Source organism: Scyliorhinus torazame, chromosome 15, assembly GCF_047496885.1.
Source record: "Scyliorhinus torazame isolate Kashiwa2021f chromosome 15, sScyTor2.1, whole genome shotgun sequence".
Classification (NCBI taxonomy): Eukaryota; Metazoa; Chordata; class Chondrichthyes; order Carcharhiniformes; family Scyliorhinidae; genus Scyliorhinus; species Scyliorhinus torazame.
Window position 1 is genome coordinate 162,420,579 of NC_092721.1, and position 20,809 is coordinate 162,441,387.

The 20,809-nt window shown below is 41.4% G+C and overlaps 1 protein-coding gene across 3 annotated transcripts in view; it reads left to right on the plus strand.

Moving 5' to 3' along the window:
* Positions 1-20,809, plus strand: part of nbeaa (neurobeachin a) — a 1,435,335-nt gene that overhangs the window by 1,092,320 nt on the left and 322,206 nt on the right. The gene's annotated exons all lie outside the window — the stretch shown is intronic.

The following is a 20,809-nucleotide window of genomic DNA, read 5'->3' on the forward strand; positions in this document are numbered from 1 at the left end:
CAAAGTGCTGTGGTTTTCCGGAGCCCCTGCACTTGGAGATTTGCTGTTTAGTGCATTGTTAACCGTGCCTTGTCATTGCTCTCACTCAGAGACTGCTGGCGGTGTGATAAAAAGAGATAATTACGGACCACAAAACGGGACTGCATTACGGGATATGTCACTTTTTGTAAAGCGAAGTTAACAACCTGTTCTGTCCATTGTGGTGAGAAGTATCGCAAATGAATGTATGTTGATAACTCACCATAATTGACGTAGATTGACTCTCAAAATGAACTAGATTTCTGAATTGTAGGTTAGCTCACCAAAACCACTGATGGAGCTGCTTAAAATTAAGTGTTATATACATTGTATCATTTACAAACTTCGTTAGCTTATTTACAATTAGGATATGCCAAAGGACAGCTTTAAAATGCGATGTTATCTTTTATTGCCCGTGTAAAGTAAATAATCTCAAGTTACTGTTTATGGAAACCCAGTGGATATCACAATTTACGTACATCGCTTTCATTAAAATAAAAAATACGATATTTCTTTGTCATTCATTTCGACTACAAAAAACCCGACTGAACATGAATTGGAGTTGTGAAAGGTTCCTAGTTCCATAATCACTCGCAACAATTCTTCGCAAGCGTCATCTGTTAGGTTTCCATTGGCTGAATATCGTTAAATGTAAAATTGTTTTATTTTAAGCCGTGTGCTAGCGCATGATTATCAGATAGCACGTATATCTGCACTTCATGTCGAGACGAATTTGATACTGCTTAATTAGCTGTTAGAATTTGTGTTAAATAAAGCATTTGACAATGGAGCCAGAATGCAAGCATCGAATCTACCAGACTGGAAACGTCTTTGCATCGTGCTTATTTTGGCTGTTGCTGATTTTTAAAAAACTAATTAATCGAAGAAGGTATTAAACAGTGGTTCAAAATACAAAATAAAATATTTTGCGAGAGAAATATACACTTTCTTATCCACATGTTAAATTAGAATTAGCTTCTGAGAGTGACTATTATTCCTACAGTTCAAGTGGAATTTTATGGTTGCTCACTGGAGGTCATCTGAGTGAAATTAGTGTAAATTCTAAAGATTTTTTTTCTTTCTAATTTCCAATAACTTAGCACAGAGATTCTGCAATCGCATTTAACATGACGAACATGAAGCCCTAGATAGCATATAACGGGCACATGGTTTGGTATCTCGATACAGTAGATGATTGAGAGTGAATAGGATTTAAATACGGTAAATATTTTGATGCCAGTATGCCACAATAGATAGATATATAGATCTTGTAATATTAGTCTTCTGGCCCACAGAGACTGTATCAAGTTTATCAAAAATGAAATGTACATCATGCTCTACTTAGAGAATTACAGCTGGTTTGTAAAATACAATATTTGATTAAGTTTGTTAAAAGTCAATGATCTAAGCAGCGAAAGGTGAAATGGGTTGCTAGCTATTTTATTTTCTATCAACAAGAAATAAAGAAACAGGGTTTGGTTAAAGAAAGCTCTACTTTTAAATAAAGTTTGTTTATACTAATCAATGGAAGATGAAAAATTGAATTGGGCTCCTTATTTAGGTTTATGGGACTCTGTTGAATTTACTGTCATGCTTATTAATATTTAGTTAACACATACTGCTGACACATCCAGGGAAACCTCCATCTCCCTACTCTGACCGTGTCTTAAACTATCAACAAACGCATTGGTACGCTGAAGAACTGTAATGTAATAAAACTACTCAAATGTCAGAAGAAGCATGATAACAATAATGTTAAAAAATAACTTTAAAAATTGAAATAAAATACTTTTCCTCGCCATGTTCCCTTTCCCATTTCTCCCTTTTCCTTGTTGCTCATTATCTCTGTTTTCTATTCTATCACTCTTTCTTCTTTTTTCCTCTGCAGTTTTTATTTTAACTTTACTTTGCCTTAATTTCTAAATGACATAGCCAATTCAAATTATTATGTACCTTCAATTTATTTTTAAACTCGTGGTTTTACAGTTCTGTTTTCCTTTGTGAGGTCCTGTATTCATTTTGGATGTGGGATTCATATTCCAAAAACTGGTCATCAGTTGCCGGAAAGCTGTCTCCAATGCTGTTTTTCAGCCAAAACTATAGAGAGAGAAATGCAATTTTTTGACACATATTAATGCATCAACCTATAAATGACTTTTGCAGGGTAAGTTATCTTGTCTGTGGCACCAGCTACTGAATCATACTTGGATGACATTTCAGATTAAATCTATCGCCATATACCTTTCAGTAAATCACAAAGGTACATTATCCCTTTTTTTAAATGTTAGCTCAACATTCGCTTTATTATTAAAAATACAAAATACTTTAAATGCCTGCAATTTACTAGTTATCAATGGACTGTTTTCCGAATTATGTCATAACATTGACTATTGGTAATGTTAATTACAATATCTGTTCAACTTACATATATTGTCATTCTGTGGCCCAGTTTATATAAAAAGAGGTCAGCAAAATAACTCTGGAAACAAAATTTAAGGATTTAATTGTTTGGATAGTTGGGCCGAATGGCCTCTTCTGCGCTGTATTACACTGTGATTCTGATTCTGTGAATAGAGGCTTTGGTCAGGGTTACCTTGTTAGAATGTAAAATATGTTAGTAGGTTGATGGTTTACTTTAAACTAAAATAAATTATTTACAAACTCAATCCATATGAAAAAGTGGGAGCGAGTTCAGTGCGAATGATAGTTTTTCTTAAAGTTCAATTTCTCTGCATTCCATTTGCCTGGCCATTATATTAACTTAGGTCCCTGGGTTGAGGGTGTAAATGGGAAACTATTAATTTATAGAATTGGATCCTATTGTAAGAATTGGATCCTATGATAAAGCGTATCATTATGATAAACGTTTCAAACATAACGTGATTATTTCCTTGAGTTGTAGTCATTTTCGCTATCCTCACCTTTATAAAGTTTGAACTATTGTGCACAAGAATGCAAGCAAGTGTATTTTTGAAACTAGTTTTTAAGTCCATGTTTCGGAATTTGGATGTCAGCTGTTTAAGGGTGCATTCACATACCATCCTTATAATCACAACAAAGTAGTTACCAATTTTGCATATTGCTAAAGGTAGTATGCAAACAAGGCCACTGTTAGATCAAGTTGATGTACATGTCCAGCACCTAGTGGTTTGAGATCACAGTCTAGTATGAAATCATACTCGGTGATTCACTTCTAAGGTTAAAGAAGAACAGAAAGAAAATGAGGAAGAAATAGAAATCTAATTTTTTTCTTAATTAGTGCCCTTCTTCAAAAAATGCTACAAGTATTTTTAATCTCTCCAGAATTAATAAAAACTGTTGCACACACATATTATAATGTCATCACAGGCACATCATGACACAGTATTGGCTGTCTTGAAACCCTGGAAGGAAATTGGGAGGTAAAAATGAATAGACAATCCAAACCTGAAACAAACACAGTAGCAATTTATTTCCAAATAAATTGTTTGCTTGTTGGAGTATGAACATATGAAATAGGAGCAGAAGTAGGCCATTTGGCCCCTCGAACCTGCTGCACCATTCAATATGAACATGGCTGGTCTATTGGTGCTTTGAATTTCACATTTGAAATCTACCTCCAATAACGTTTGATTTATTTGCCTAACTAAAATCTATCTACCTCTGCCTTACAAATATTCAATGACACAGCTTCCACTGCCTTCTGTGGCCGAGAGTTCCAAAGTGGCAAAACCCTCTGAGAGAAAAAGAATTTCCTGATCTGTCAGACAAAAATTCTCAACAACTCTCAAGTTAATTGCTATTAATGTTTGAGAATTCATACCAGTTGCAAAGGAATGATGGAATGTCAGAAAAACTGAACGTGAGATATCTTGCAAGAGGCATTGGTCATATTAAGAACAGCTATTTTACAGAATTTTTAAAAAATACATATTTCTTAGGTCTCTTGCTGTAGTAACTGTTAAGCCTTTAAAATATTTTCCATGGGTAGGTACACATTTATATTCATATTTATACTTTGATTATACTTATGATGCTTGATATAAAACCTTTAGTTTTCAATATCAAGCGCTGTAAGTGTTAATTCCAAGGATGTTGTTAGCATTATGTGAGACCTACACATGATTGTCACATGTTTTCTTTAAATTCACCATGAAGTGCATGAAAATTCTTTGCAGCAGATAAACTACCCACACTTGTTTTCATTAGATAATATCTTCATGTGGAAAATTCACTATAATGCTGCAAATGTTACATTTTTAAACGTAAATAATATTGTTTAAATAATAGATAATAAACCAGGATTATGTTTACAATGAAAAAGGTCATTTTAACACTACCTCTTCCCTGCTCCTTCCCCCATGGGGAAGGCGGCGGGCAGATGGAGAAATTGTGTGGAAGGGCACTTAAAGGTGGGAAGCCCAACCCCAACCTGTCGCTTTTAGTTTTAACAGCTACAGGTCATTTGGTGGGATGGAGGGTGTTTGCAGGCTCGTGGGAGGTAGTTTGGTTGCCAAAATCTTTGAAGGAGACTGTGCCTCCATTTTAACTCACGTTTTATTTTTAATACCTACAGGCTGAGAATTCCTCGGCCACGGGAATCTCAGCAGATGACATCAGTTGACAAGGGCTGGATCCATGAGTTAAGTGCTTTTGTTGCACTCATTGCTTCCTGTGGTCCACCAAGCTTACCTTTCAACACCCTGATATTTCCCCAATATTCAATAACCCCCTGCGATACATAACTTTCCCTGAAATGGCCGATTCCCCTCACCCTCCCACACTGTTTGATTCCCGTTAGCCACCCCTGTGAAGTCCCTTTCATTCCCCAAACCCTTTCCACTAACAGTGTTGAACCTGTCTCGTGCATTCTCTGGTTGCTTTACAGCTCAACAGACAGCTAGTCTGGATTGCTAATGGGCAAGAAACCCAACCGGACCCTACAGTTAAAGTCAGGGGGCCTGTGGGAAACCCATTCTTCCAGGTTTTCTGCCCAAAAATTCTCCCATCACTCTTTTCCCAGCACTACATTATTAGTGATCCCTCAGAAAGCACATACTTTATCTCTTGCCTCTGAAAGCACATACTTTATCTTAAGCAAGACAATCCCAAAGTATGTACATCTTAGAAATTGTACTGACATGCATTTATAAGCTATTTCAAAGCAATGAAATGGTACTGTGAGAATTACTTCCATAAATGTTCTTTTTAAAATACACAACACACTTATATACTTCAGATAGTTTTTGTGACAGTTATATTTCATATTTTAATCGATTTGTAATCATTAAAAAATGTATGTACAGAAAAATGCAATCGAAGGATTGCATGAACAATAACATTCAGGTCATTGTCCTTGGATGCCAGAAATATGACACACATTTATCCCCAGATTTGATGGTTGTCTTAAATTTTATAGCTTTGTTGGAGCATCTGCCTTTGCTTTTCTTTACAATTGTTTTTAAATTACCATAGTTTTGTTTAATGGTGTAGAAAAATAACATCTTTATTATTTAATTATAGGAGTAATGTGCAAGAATCCATATCCTGCTGAATATTTGTTGTTCATTATTTACATTTATTTACATTTATTACCCATTGTGCAATGAATTTTCTATGAATCATATTGACTCAGGGAAAAAGCTGTACGATAACATGATCTTATACTTTTGCAAATTACAGTAGTCATAGTTTGGTAGGCAGAGCAATGGGCACGAAAAGTTCAGACTTTGGTTTCCTATATCTTCCTTTCAAATTATCATCCCATCTCCAATTTCCATTTCCTTTCCAAAGTCCTTGAATGTGTTGCCACCTCCAAAATGTGTTCTGATCTTTCCCAGAACTCCATGTTTGCATCCTTGCAGTCAGGTCTCCACCTCATGTGGCAGTGCCAAAATAGCTCTTATCAAAGTCAGAAGTGACATCCAATATGACTGTGGGAAAGATAAACTTTCACCCCTCATCCTTTACAACCTGTCTGCAGCCTTTGACACAAATAATCACACCATCCTCCTCCAAGATCCTCACTACTGTAACCCAGCAAGGTGGGACTGCTCTCACCTGCTCCATTCGTATCTATCTAATCTTAATCAGAAAATTACTTGCAATGGTTAGCCTTTGTGCTCCCACACTGCTATCTCTGGTGTTCCCCAAATATCTATTCTTGGCCCCCACCTATTTCTCATCTACACACTGCCCTTCGGTGACATAATCCAAAAGAATAGTGTTAATTTTCGCATATATACCGATGGCACCCGGCTCTACTTCACCATTCTACCTCTCTTGACTCCTCCACTGTTGTTACTTTATCAGGTTGCTTACCTGACATCCATTACTGGATTAAATATTTGGAAGACTGAAGTAATTGTTTTTGGTCCCCGACCCAAACTCCTTTCCCTAACTACTGACTTCATTCCTCTCCCTGGCAACAGTCCGAGATGAAGCCAGTCTATTCACAACCTTGGCATCACATTTGATCGTGGGATGAGCTTCTGATCTCATATTAATGCCATCACTAAGACCACATACTTCCACCTCCATGGCATCGCCCAACGACTCCCCTGTCTGAATTTGTCTGCTGCTAAAACCCTTAGTTATACCTTCATTATCTCTAAACTTCACAATTCCAAAGAATTCAAGGGGAAGCACGGTGGCATAGTGGTTAGCACAGTTGCTTCACAGCTCCAAGGTCCCACGTTCGATTCCCGGCTTGGGTCACTATCTGTGTGGAGTCTGCACGTTCTCCCCGTGTCTGCGTGGGTTTCCTCTGGGTGTTCCGGTTTCTTCCCACAGTCCAAAGATGTGCAGGGTTAGGTGGATTGGCCATGCTAAATTGCCCTTAGGTTAGGTTGGGTTACGGGGATAGGGTGGAGGTGTGAGCTTAAGCGGGCTGAATAGCCGCCTCTGCACTGTAAATTCAGAAATTCTGAAAATTCTGAAATTCTTGGCTGGTCTTACACATTCTACCCTCCTTACACTTCAGAACTCTGATGTCTTGAGCATTCATGATCTTAATCATTCCACCATTGGTGGCTGCAACTTCAGTTGCCTAGGTCCTATGCTATGAAGTCCCTCTCTGCATCTCTACCTCACTTTCCTCCTTTAACACATCTTAAAACCTATTTCTATCATCATGCTTTGATCATCTGACCGAACATCTCCTTATGTGGCTCGGTGTCATATTTTGTTCAATAATACTCCGGTGAAGTGCCTTGGGATATTTTGTAATGTTAAGGCACAGTATAAATATAAGTTGTTGTACATTGATGAAGCATGATTTTGCATCAATCCTAAGTAGATACTTCACTTGATACAATGTTATCATGTTTAATTTGCCTCAATTCAACACTTAATTATCTGATGCGTTAACCATCTCTCTGAATATCTTTCTTGTGTTATAGTTAGTCAAAGAAGCCAAGATGAAAGAAATCTCAGTTAAGGTTTCATTTTTGAAATATTTACACATTTCCTTAATTGAATAATAGGATAGTAATCTGACCTTATATTATTTTTCTTTGTTTTGGGGGTGGATTTGAAGGCTCATTGATGACATTTGATTTGTGGAAATTTTATGGGTTTTTTCAAATGTATCTATACTTTTATATCTCTACCATTGTGCCAACCACAGTTAATACTACTCTTACTCAGCAGGAATAAATTACAGATGTAGGTGGTTTGTTTGCTTTGAAGTGTCAGGTAACACAATTTAAAAGACTATGTTTTTTTGTTAAATGTTTTGACAATCTCATGTTTATTTCACAATGGTATCACTCTGCATTGAAGCAAAGGGCAACAGAAAAAGACTACAATTAGAGAAATTTAAAATTCCTGGATTGAAGGCACAACACAGAAGTGTCTTTAAAATGTATTTGAAGCTGAAAGCAGAAAGAGATTAACTGACTGCTTGCTACTGTATCCAAGGCATACATGCAGGCATTCCTTAACTTTCACTGTCTTTCCTCAGACCACTACATCAGAGAATTCTTTAAGCTTTCCCACCAGGAAAATGTCTTTCTTCCCATGCTATGAGATGAGTGCGATTACGGTTGAGATCTGCACCTCCTAATTTGCCACATCTGCACTAGGTCATACAGGTTCAATGCTGTAGTGCATTTGTTACAGTTAAATGCTGTAATGTTACGAGTTTGTGGTCTCATTTCAGAATTGACCTCGAGTAATGAATCTGTGACTGCAGACGATCAGTTTCATTTATTATCTGTGTGCCTTGAATCAGTGTGGAATGTCTTTTTCTTCCTCTGTAGCTGACATTAATACACAGCTCTGTCTTCAACATGTTTAAGAACGTGATATTGAAGTATACTTGGTAATATAGACTCAGTTCTGTCAGAGAATCTCTTCCCACCTATATTATTCCTTAAATCTGGAGTAAATCTTAGAATCTGCAAGTCACTATCATTAGTGCAGAATATATTGCTACAAAATGTGCATGGCTGCCATTTATGTTAAAATGCTGTTCAAAGGGCCCTTTAAATGTGTGTTTTACTTAATTGAATAATATCAAAAAAGTGTAACTTTTCATAAGCTGAGGGTGACTTAAGAAATTTATGTTGTTGGTATATTCTACAGTACCAGCAATCTAGGTTTGGTCACCACATTAAGCAGTTCACAGTTGACTCTATTGGCACTGTCTGCAGCAAATTTGTTCCCCCTTTACCATGAACAAGCTTTCTGCATACATATGCAGCTCTCGACTCCAAACAAGGAATTTTAAAATATATTGAAAGCATACATATATTTTTCAAAACTATATGCTAGTTTATAAATTACCAAGGAAGTACTATGGCTTCAAATTGTTTTGAAACTTACTCCATGCAGCACTTATTTCAAACAGTGAGACAGAGTCATATTGTTGCACTCCAGCATAACATTGAGGCCTGATTGTAAACTATAAGTTACTTTTCTGCCACATAGCAATGGAAAAGCAAATCCACAATATAACTGTTAAAATATCTACTATTTATACACATTAAGCAATAAAAATTACATTGATTATGTTTGTTGGAATAGAATATTATTATTGAACACATATTTTGAATAATATATGTTTTAAAATGTAATTGCAGTAAAGATTTACACTTTTTTTTAAATTAGAGTACCCAATTCTTTATTTTTCCAATTAAGGGGCACTTTAGCGTGGCCAATTCAACTACCCCGCACATCTTTTTAGGTTGTGGGGATGAGACCTACGCAGACACGGGGAGAATGTGCAAACCCCACCTGGGACAGTGACCCGGGGCCGTGATCGAACCCGGGTCCTCAGTGCCATGAGCCAGCAGTGCTCCCCACCCTAGTAAAGATTTATACTTGAATCGTTTTCCATTTTAGTTTCTTGAAACCAAGAATTTTAAAATATATTGCCACTAATTTCCATTTGACGGAATGGGATATTTTTTCAATTTGAAGCCCAGGTATGAAACTGGTGTTGCAGATTGGCAATGCTTTATCAAAATCATTCAATTTTAATTTCGATCGATATTTTTCTCAGTGGATTTGTAAATCAGATTCTTTCAATAATGGCTGGCTAATCCATACTGTCTGTTTTCTTTCGAGTGGCAAATTGGAAATCTAACTTAATATCATTATTTTGTTTTTCCTGGGCCAACTAAGGGAAACTATTGTACTTTAAAAAAAATCTTTATTGTCACAAGTAGGCTTACATTAACACTGCAATGAAGTTACTGTGAAACGCCCCTAGTCGCCACATTCCGGCGCCTGTTTGGGTACACAGAGGGAGAATTCGGAATGTCCAAATTACCTAACAGCGGACTCCGCACAGACAGTGACCCAAGCTTGGAATCGATCCTGGGACTCTGGTGCTGTGAAGCCATAGTGCTAACCCTATGCTACCTTTTGACTAAAGGTAAACCTGCATGTGTACATGCTCAAATTTTAAAAGTTCAAAATGTTCAGTTAATTATAGTTGACAATTTCCAAGCCAGAACTGATGCAATAAGATTCCTATAGGTATTCTTCTTTGAAATGAGTATTGATACAAAAAGTTCCAAAAATGACGCAGCATACCTTCGCTAACAATGATGACCAGCAAAACAAAAAGTAAATAATTAACTTAAATACTGCTACTAATGCATTTGTTGTAAAAGTAACAGCTAGTTAAAGTCATTATTAGCCTGTAAAGATTCCAGCAACATATAATAATAATCCTTATTAGTGTCACACGTAGGCTTACATTAACACTGCAATGAAGTTACTGTGAAAATCCCCGAATCGCCACAATGGCGCCTGTACAGGTACACAGAGGGAGAATTCAGAATGTCCAATTCACCTAACAAGCACGCCTTTCAAGACTTGTGAGAGGAAACCGGAGCACCCGGAGGAAACCCGTACAGACACAGGAAGAATGTGCAGACTCCGCACAGACCCAAGCCGGGAATCGAACCGAGGTCCCTGGAGCTATGAAGAAACAGTGCTAACCACTGTGCTACCATGCCACCCTCCTTCAGGAATATGTCATGAATTCCAAATCACCACAAGTTGCTGGATCAATTGTGCTGATCCACCGCTGGTCTCACAAAAATGAAAGCTCGCCATCAGCCTCTCACCACGAGCGTCAAGAAATCGCTGCATCTGTGCTTTAACTATAAAACAAACTTGCCACATAAAGTTAGGACTGGTATTTCATGACATAAGGATCCATTTAATTGTGAGATTTATCCTCCTGTAGTGTTATTGAACCTTGAAGGCCCAATCAGGGAATCATTTAACATTTGGAGCTTCATTCCTGTGGGTAGTAAATTGTCCCTGGCGGGTTTTAAAAACTAAATTTATACATTTTAATTTCTTCATTACTCTTGTCTTGCTTTGCTGTTTCTCTTAATCCCAGCTTTCCTCAGCCCCGCCACCCACCACACTCCCACCTTTGTTTCAACTTTCCGTGGTGATTTGAAGATGTTAGAAAAATTGGATTATAAATGGAGTGAGCAATTTAAGGATTAAAATCCTGGGTTAGAATGTGTATGTTTAAAAATAATTCTGTTCTGCTGTGCCTTGGTGGTATTAGCAGCCAGCAGGGCTGTGTTTGTCAGTCTGGACTAATGTATCGTGGTCTGCCTGGCAAGTCCCTGGAGAGTTAATATACTTTGCAGCCTGCAGAGTTGTTGTTCAGCTTGGAAATATGAGGGTGGAGCCAAGGAAGGCATTTTGAAAGCATTAGAGAGGTGGAGAAATCTTGGAGAGAGGAGTATATACTTTGCAGCCTGCAGAGTTGTTGTTCAGCTTGGAAATATGAGGGTGGAGCCAAGGAAGGCATTTTGAAAGCATTAGAGAGGTGGAGAAATCTTGGAGAGAGGAGTTGTTTTCTGATTTGCCTGATGCCGAGTCCACAATTCTTCCACAGTAAGATGGCTTGAGATCTATATTTTCTTGTTGTTTAGTGGGAAATTGAGTAGTAGTAGTTAGGGTGTAATTGGAGGCTTTTCTTTTTGGGTGTGAAGTTAGAAGTTTAATATTGTAGTTATAATAAAGTTTTGTTTTAAAAATAACCACACCCTATTTCCTTTGTTGTCGATTTTTCTCTTTACTATGCTCTTTACTGTGGCTTTGTTCCAATTAGGGCAATCAGTGAATTTACCTTCTTTCTATATTGTCTCTGTCCGAATGCTTAGAGTCGCCAGGTATCGAATGATACCACCACAAGTTTCAACCGTCTATCGATCAAAGAGCCAAACACCAGTTAGTTCAAGGTCAAGTGTACTTTATTTACATACAATGAATCATGCAACATACACTACTAGGTAACTACTCCTATTACTAAGACAACCTGTACTTAACTTCGAGCACCCGGTTTAGGTCAGGAAACAGTGGCCGCTGTTCAGGATCTCTTGGGTTCAAAGTGGTAACTGCTGCTCGGCTGGGCTCATCCTTCTGGTAGTGGGCGTTGAACTCGAACTTGCTTCTGGTGTTGCTGCAGTTGGCAATGGCCGTGACCAGGGTACCAAGGCCAAAAGAGAGCGAGCATATGGCGAACTCTTCCTTTATACTTGGGGGTTTTCACGCTCTTTTGGGCGGTCCTTCGATTTGGGCCTTACTAATTGGGTGATCCCTGATCACTCCGTTCGATTCCTTAGCCAATAAGTGGGCAGGAATCTGGATGACTGGGCGTGTCTCAAGCGGTCATTGACCCTGTTGTTTGTGTTTCCCTTGGACAGGGAGTGGCGCCGAAATGTCTGGGACTGTCCCGGTAGCTGGAGTACCAGTCCTTTGTGTTGGGGGAGATGGACCATCACCTGCTAATCGGCCTGATTAACATGCTAATGGGACAGGGTTTCGATACCGTCTGGACTTTGCTGACAAATATGTATTTCAGGCTCAGAACCTGCATGACTCTTGGCTTGTCCATTTTACCCATCAGTCTTTGCAAGTTGCTCTGTGCTTAGTTGGAAGTGGCCATGTCAGATGGCTACACCTTCATGGTATCACTCCTGGAGTGAATCATTCTATCCGCACAGTCTTTCAAATAAACTAAAATATTGGAGTTTCGGACAAGTATCCTAGCCATTGTTGGGGTCTGGCCTAGACTTGTAATATTCCGTAATTTATTTAAATCTTAACTCACCCTATTTCCATCTTCATCGTTCACTGTTCTTTTCTCTATCTTTAAATTTAATTGGTAAGGAGATTGACTACTCATCCTATCATTCACCAAGGTTTCAGATTTCCAGTTTACTTTGCAGTTACCAATTCTCACGCCCATTGCAGCTGAAGAGTGAGGGGAAAATATACAACTCATGCCTTGCTCCAGTAATCTGGGATCAGTATAGTCAAGTTAATTTATCTGTATTTTCTCCCAAATTCTCCTATTGGAATCTGCCAGAGAATTCACATTATTTCCTTTCCATTTTCACTTCCTCTAACCGTTACTTATTGTAAAAATGTACCCTTATGATGGGCACTGTGTTGCTTTACAAATTGAGAAGTTGCATGCAAATTTGAGATAAGTAACTTGATATTGAATGGGGAAAGGGGCAAAACAGAACACTTGTATATGATAATGCAGAGAAGAATTAGCATTGCTTTGAAATTTCTGTCTAGTCCCAGGCAGTCAACTCATAACTTCTGCCCAGAAACCAATTGTAGGCATGTCTTTTTCACTTGTAACCAGCCATTATTATGCACATAAAATTATTATGAACAGATTGAAGAGTCAATTAGGCTTTGTTTTAAACTAAGGTAATTTTGCACAGATATCCACCAGTGATCCAGTTAATGTATGATTGCAGTAATTGGTCAAACTGACTTGACTGTATTTTGAACCATTTTGACTGTTCTTATTTGACCGTGAAGTGACACTGCAGTGTCATGCATTCCATCATCGTTTCTTGTTATCAAACTAGCCAAAGAATAATTGACCTCAGTAACCATAGATGGATTTATACTGAGGTGAATAATGGTGCTGAACTATTGAGAAATGTGCTTCATCTCTACACTTCTATGCTTTAGCACATGGATTAATTTTGCAATCAAGTCGAAATTAAACTCAAAATCTTTAATGGAACTTGATCAATAAAAGGGTCCTCTTATATGCTGAGCTTAAATGCAAGTTATTTGGGACGATAGACTAAAAACATTTAAGATTTTAAATAGTGGATTTGAGTATCATCCCAAGATATCTACACAAGTAAAAATAAAAGTTTAGAAATGTGATGGCTGAGCATTAGGCAAGCTATTGAAGCTCAATACTCTAAAACCGTTTCATTCATGCACCAAATTAGGTATTGTACCGAGTGTGCAATTCTCACATTTCACCGTGTCACATCTGCAAAGCGTCTATTACATTCGAATAAATCATTTTTGTATATCGCACCCCATTATGACACTTCATGGAAGAAAAGAAAATTGGATCGATAAACAAATAAAACAAAACACAACGACCCAGTGTTAACAGTGTTTATTGGCTCAAATATATGAATGCAAATAGCAAACTTACCAGTCAGGAGTTTCCAAACTGCAAAAAAAAGGCCATAATCAAAACCAATTTATAATTATTTTTTATTTACTTGTAAACTTATGTCCTTCCATAATGTTTAAAGTCTGCTTCTATAATCATGACAATAGCAGCCAAACTCAGTCATGAAAGTTTGCTTAGCAATGTGAAAGGAAAGAAGTCACTGGTGAAAGTACTTTTTGTGTCCCTTAGAAGTAGCTGCAGGTGTATAAATCAAGAAATAAAGAGGGCTTGCAAGGAAATATATGCAATAATCATGGGTGATTTTAAATTTCATATAGTGTGGACAAATCAAATTGGCAAAGGCAACAATTATAAGGTTCGGAAAGGAGTCCACACCGAGCCGAATAGGTTGAGCTAATGGACAAAGGTTCAATGCAACAGAGGCGGACAGAGCAGTTACTCTACTACAGGAGCCCACTCATTGTTCATGGACCTCCAGTTCTATACAGGATGTAAAAAGGGGGTGCGCCACCCCCTCAGTGGCAGAGTGTGTATTCCCCATATTTGGGAATATCAATCCCCCCGCCTCATGAGTCCCTGATGACCTGCTTAAGGTTTCATTTGTGTCCCATGACAAGCTCAATCACAGGTTATGACAGTAGTCTTCCGGGTGAGTGCACAGAGTGTATTCAGCACAGTATTTTAGAACAGCAAGTTCTAGAACCAATGAGGTAACAGACAATTTTAGATCTGGTAATGTGACAGGACTAATTAATGATCTCACTGGAAAGGATCTTCGAAGCAAAAGTGATCATAACATGATAGAAATTTGCATTCAGTTCGGGGATGGGTCTGAAACTAGTGTCAACTTAAATAAAGAAAATTTGTGAAGGTATCAAGACAGAAGGCTAAATTTTCCGCCTCGCAACGGCAGCAATGCAAACCGTTATGGGGCAGAGAATCTGGCGTATCGGCCAAAATCGAGATCCACACCAGGCTCCAATTCGGGAGCCATGCTCCAGTCTTCCACAGTGACAAAAACGAGGTTTGTGTCTCCTTGCATTTGCATTCATTTAGATATATTTAGCACATTTGACCCAGTATGCGGGCATCCGTGATGCTCCGCCTTTCAAGCGGAAGTCACATGGATGCAATTTACTACAGGTATTTACATGGTTGCTGAGGGGGAGAGAGAGGTTAAGCAAAGTTTGAAAACCTTCACAATTGTAAACTTGCTTGGGGTTGGCTGCCAGGTGCAGGGGGGGGGGGCGACTTGGTGACAGCTCCGTGGATTCGGGGTGCCCCCTCGCGATCGGGTGGCCTGGCTTAGGCTGCCATTGCTGCAGTATTGGTTTTAAATGCACCCATTTGGTACAAGCTACAGGCCCCTGGCTGCTCACTCTGCTGACCACTCACTGAACAAAGACAAAGAAAATTAAAGAATAGAAGCAGGCCCTGCGGCTCTCCATGCTGCCCATCTGATCTAAAACCCCTACCCTTCCGGGAACCTATCCCTCTATTCCCACCCTATTCATGTATCTGTCAAGACGCCCCTTAAAAGTCACTATCATATCTGCTTCCACTACCTCCACCGGCAGCGAGTTCCAGGCTTCCATCATTCTCTGTGTAAAAAATATGTCTCGTACATCTCCATTAAACCTTGCCCCTCACACCTTAAACCTATGCACCCTAGTAATTGACTCTTCCACCCTGGGAAAAAGCTTCTGACTATCCACCCTGTCCATGCTCCTCATAATCTTGTAGACTTCTACCAGGTCGCTCCTCAGCCTCCGTCATTCCAGTGAGAACAAACCAAGTTTCTCCAACCTCTCCTCATAGCTAATGCCCTCCATACCAGACAATATCCTGGTTAATCTTTTCTGTACTCTCTCCAAAGCTTCCACATCCTTGTGGTAGTGTGGCGACCAGAATTGAACACTATATTCCAAGTGTAGTCTAACTAAGGTGCTATAAAGCGGCAACATGAATTGTCAATTTTTAAACTCAATGCCCTGGCCGATGAAGGCAAGCATGCCGTTTGCCTTCTTAACTACCTTCTCCACCTGCGTTGCCACTTTCAGTGACCTGTGTACCTGAACACCCAGATCCCCCTCCTATCAATACTCTTAAAGGTTCTGCCGTTAACTGTGTTGGACCTTCCAAAATGCGTCCTCACATGCGTCCTATAAATGTTCATAGAGCCTCTGGTCATTTGACAGGCCACCCCTCTGGAAACCTTGGTACTCCAGCTGATCAATCAGCTCAATCAGTGGCTCACCAGGTATTAGCGCTCAGTGCACTTAATAGACACACAGCCCAACTGCACGGAAAGCAAGGGAACAGCAGAGCTCACCCCAAAGAAAGGACACACGCACTGTGGCATTTCGCACACTCCCTGGCACACTGCCCTTCTGAGGGCAGAGGCCTCAACAGTTACACTATCAGCTAGCCCACTCCGCAGGACCACCAGCTGTGTCTAAGCCCTGCCTGCCTACTACACCGCTGCTTCCATCCATCCTGCCTCCGGACAGGTTGTCATAACATGTGTGTCACACCCAGTACCCACAAAACACTGTAATTAACAGCCACAGACGCATACTTCCCTGCCTCAACCCCATCTGTAGGATCTCCCCACACACAAGCCTCTAAACGTGAAGGCGATTGGTGGCACACGGTGACTCTCAGCACTGCACAAACAGGTGCCACCCTGCTGCCGTGATAGCACACTGCCCACCCAATGAGAACACCCACAGTAGACCCCACTGGGAAGACAGGACTGAGTCACAGAGCCTCTGGACCAAGAATACAGGATGCCCGGACAGTGGGATTCTCCATCATTGCTGCTCCATGGGGTGATCAATGGCACATATGTCCCTACAAGCTTATCAGTGGTGCTCCTCATCAATCGGATAGGCCTCCACTGCTTGAATGTGGGACAGAGGTTGATAACACCCACTGTGAGATGAGCTCTGTTGCTCCTCATCAATTGACAAAGTCTGACTCCTGCCTTCAGAATCACATTCCACTGTCCGCTCGGGTGATCACGTCATGTGTGCTGGTCATTCCATCTCAAGGGCCCATATATCCTTTGGGGGAGCGGAGGGGTGATTATGGATATGGTGAGTAGTGATGGGTCACTCACTGGGTAATCTGTCCTGTAAGGCGGCCTCAAACATTTAGCCCCGTTCCCTGCCCCCTCTGAGGGTGACCACAGGTGGAACATTCAGTTGTCCTGGGGGCCCTGCCCCGTGCCATTCTCCAACACCCACACTACCAACCTCCCACACCCTCCACCCGGTACACACTTTACACCTAGCCCAGCCCATCCCTCACACCCTTCAGAGGATTGAGATGGGTTGGAATGTTGGTGAAAAGGTGTTTAATAGTGACTATAGACATTATTGTGCCCTGACCCCCTATGTCTAAGCTATGTGCTGCACTGGTGCCAACTTAACTGGTGTCTAACATTCTTATCTTACGTGGCCTACTGCTCCTTCCATGTGTGACCCCAGACAGGACATCAGATGAGGAGGTGGCCTGATTCATATCTCGCACTTGGACCTGAGATCCTTTGGCAACCTTCCTTTGACGGGCCTGGACCTGGATGGGCCCGGCCGATATTCGGGCATTACAGATGATGCCCGCTGCCCATGAGATGAGCCACTGTCAGGTGAGAGGGATTCAGAAGCGCTGAGGTGTTCCAGCACCTGCCCTGCGGGAGGCACTGACATGGGTCCCATCACTTCCTCCTCCTTTAGGTGCTCAGTGGCCCCAGGGCTACTCCATGGGACGGAGGTGAGGCCAGAACGAGCACCAGCGGCTCCATCGTCACCTGGCGTTACCAGTCCTGGAGGCCCGCCCTCGTCTGAACTAGGATCTTGATATCATCAGCCATGGAGCACTGAGAATGGGACACTTCCCTAAGAGAGTGAGTCATGTCCATCATTGCCTTGGTGATATCCCTCTGGAACTGTGCCACATGCCTCTGTGACTGGCCCAGGTCAGTAAGCACAATGTTTTTGACGCCCTCAGCCAAGACCCTTTGTGAATGGACCAATCTCTGGAGTGCCGCAGCAATGTGCATGCGGGCCTGGTATATGGCTGCCTATGTCTTGGCTCCCCTGTCCTGAGTCTCAGCCATCGAATGCACAGATTGCCCCAAGCCTTGGCCATCTTGACCAATGGCTGTGGCTTTTTGACCCAAGGCTTCCACTGTGGACGCCACCCATTCAGTGTGGTCTGGGTGCCACGTATTGTCAGCACCATCTCCTGTACCTGAAGGTGTTTGGACTCCTCCAGCTGCACCTGCAGGTGCCCGAACGTTGCTGACACCCCCTCCTGTAAATTATGGTTCTACGTCTGCATCTCCACCAGTGATGGGATCATATTTTCGAGAAGCATGACACCTGTCCGAACAACACCTGTTCTCTGGGATCGGGCAGCCCTCGAATGTCCGCTCCCTTGGGTATCCCCGTCTCCACCTGATGTGCTGTAGCTTGTGTGGCATACGCATCAGAAGGTGACCCAGGAGTCTCGTCACCAAAATGCCCACTGAGGTGATAATCTCTGGGATGGTGGAGGGTGCAGGTGAAAGCAGTGCCCAGAAGTCAGTGTCTGAGCTCGACTGGTGCTCCAGGGAATGCTGGTGATGTGGCTGGGGGTAGCTACCCCAGATGGCCCAGCATGGTCTGATGATGACCCTGCAAGACAAGAGACACAATGAGATCTTGGGAAGGAGTGGTCTGGGGGGAGAGAGGTTACTCATTTACTATCACTCTACATTGGGTGCTCACTTGGTTGTCGCATGCTGATTTCCACCTGGGAGATATCCCTCTCCTGAACCTCCCTGGCTAATTCCATCGCCCTCTGCTGAGTGGGGATGAGAGCTCTGATGTCTTGGACACCTCCTCCGGCCTTCTCTCACGATTTCTGTTATTGATCGCCTTTTCCGAGGTTGCACCTAAAGGAAAAGGTCAGTCACCATGGAGGTGAGTTACCCGGTGAGTCTGTAGCTGGTGGCATGTGTGTGCAAGGCACCTGACCAAAGAGGACAATACAGGTGTTGGGGTTTGGTGCAGGGTGGGATGTGGGGGAGATGCAGGCAGGTGGTTTATGATGGTCCTCTATGGGAGTGAGTTGTGATGTGAGGAGTGAGAGATAGGAGTAATGCCGGGGAAGAACATAGAACATACAGTGCAGAAGGAGGCCATCCGGCCCATTGAGTCTGCAGGTGGTGACTCGCCCAAGCTGCCCTAAGGAGGTCATTAACCTTCTTCTGACACTTGCGTGCTAGTCCGCCAGTTGAGGCTAGCAGCATTGACCGCCTCGGCCACCTCTGCCCAGGCCCCGGTCACGATCACGGGCTGGAACTTCCTGCCCACCTTGGGGAAGAGGGTGTCATGCCTCTCCTCCACTGCAACAAACGTTCTCACGAGGTTAGAACCGAGGGACTGAGCTTCATGGAGCCATCGCTCTTGACTGTAATGAGAGTGTGTAGGTAGTGGAGTGCTTATAAGCAGCTCCAGCTTATGCTCTCCAGTACTACTTCCAGCCCAGCAAATCCAATGTCAGTGGGAATGTGAATTCCTCTAGATTCACATGGACAGATTGCTGGCCTATTAACATGTCCTGAATTGCTCTACAAATAGCATCCTCAACGGGAACAGGAACCGCACGCAATTCAGTCCCAGCGCCAACACTTGAGGCACGATTCTTCCGTCTTGTTACTCTCTCACTCAAGCGTTAGGAGGCCGATGAATAATGCGAGAGGCCTAAGTCAAGGTCTGCACCAGGTGGCAACCGGCCCACTCTCGTAGGCGAATTTGGGATCGCCGTTGTGTGGCGCGAAATCAATTATTACCACTTAAGCCCCATTTCCATGCAACAGTCTCCTGTCATTTTATTTTTTTATTTTTCGTATAAATTTGGAGTACCCAATTATTTTTTTCCAATTAAGGGGCAATTTAGCATGGCCAATCCACCTAACCTGCACATCTTTGGGTTGTGGGGGTGAGGCCCACGCAGACATGGGGAGAATGTGCAAACTCCTCACGGACAGTGACCGGGGCCGGGATTGAAACCGGGTCTTCGGCGTTGTGAGACAGCAGTGCTAACCACTGCGCCAGGTGCAGCCCTGGCCTCCCGCCATTCAGCGGCCTCCCCAGCAAGTGCTCACGCTGGTGCCGATTAGCACTCCTTTTGACAAACGTTTACTGAGCAATGGTAAAAAAGAAATTCTGCATTTATAATTACAGATATATTTTACATGGAAAAGGAGAATATTATGATACTGATTGTACATTCTCATTGCTTACACTTTTCACAGGATATGAACTCTAGGAAATGAAGGCTCACATGATGTAATGTTAGGTTTTCCTGCAACAGTAATTGGATGATATGTACAAATTACACAATCAATAATCATTATGACCGAGTGGCTAGATTAAATTACGTTCTTTGATATTATGTATTGAATCGTAGTTTTGGAACAGTTATGTAATTTTCAAATTTGGAAAACTGGCACATAAAAGGAATGACAAATATCATATGAAATTGTGGGAAAGTCAACAATGTAAGTACATGAAAATGTATATGCTTGTCACTATATGTCAATGTATACCAGTAGATCTAGACATTTCATTTTCATACCTGTTTGGTTATTTATGTAGTTTCATGACTAGTTCATTCAGTTTTGTGCTGCCCTTGCCCTAAAATTTGCCATCCTAGATGACTGCTTAGTTTGCTTAAGTGGTTGCACTGGCTCTGATTATGAAAGTGAGTAGGAGCTTTAACAAACATATAGAAAAAGGAAGAGGCCAATGAATTAATAATGGGAAACGAGGAATTGGCAGCAACATTGGACAAATATTTTGGATCTGTCTTCAGGGC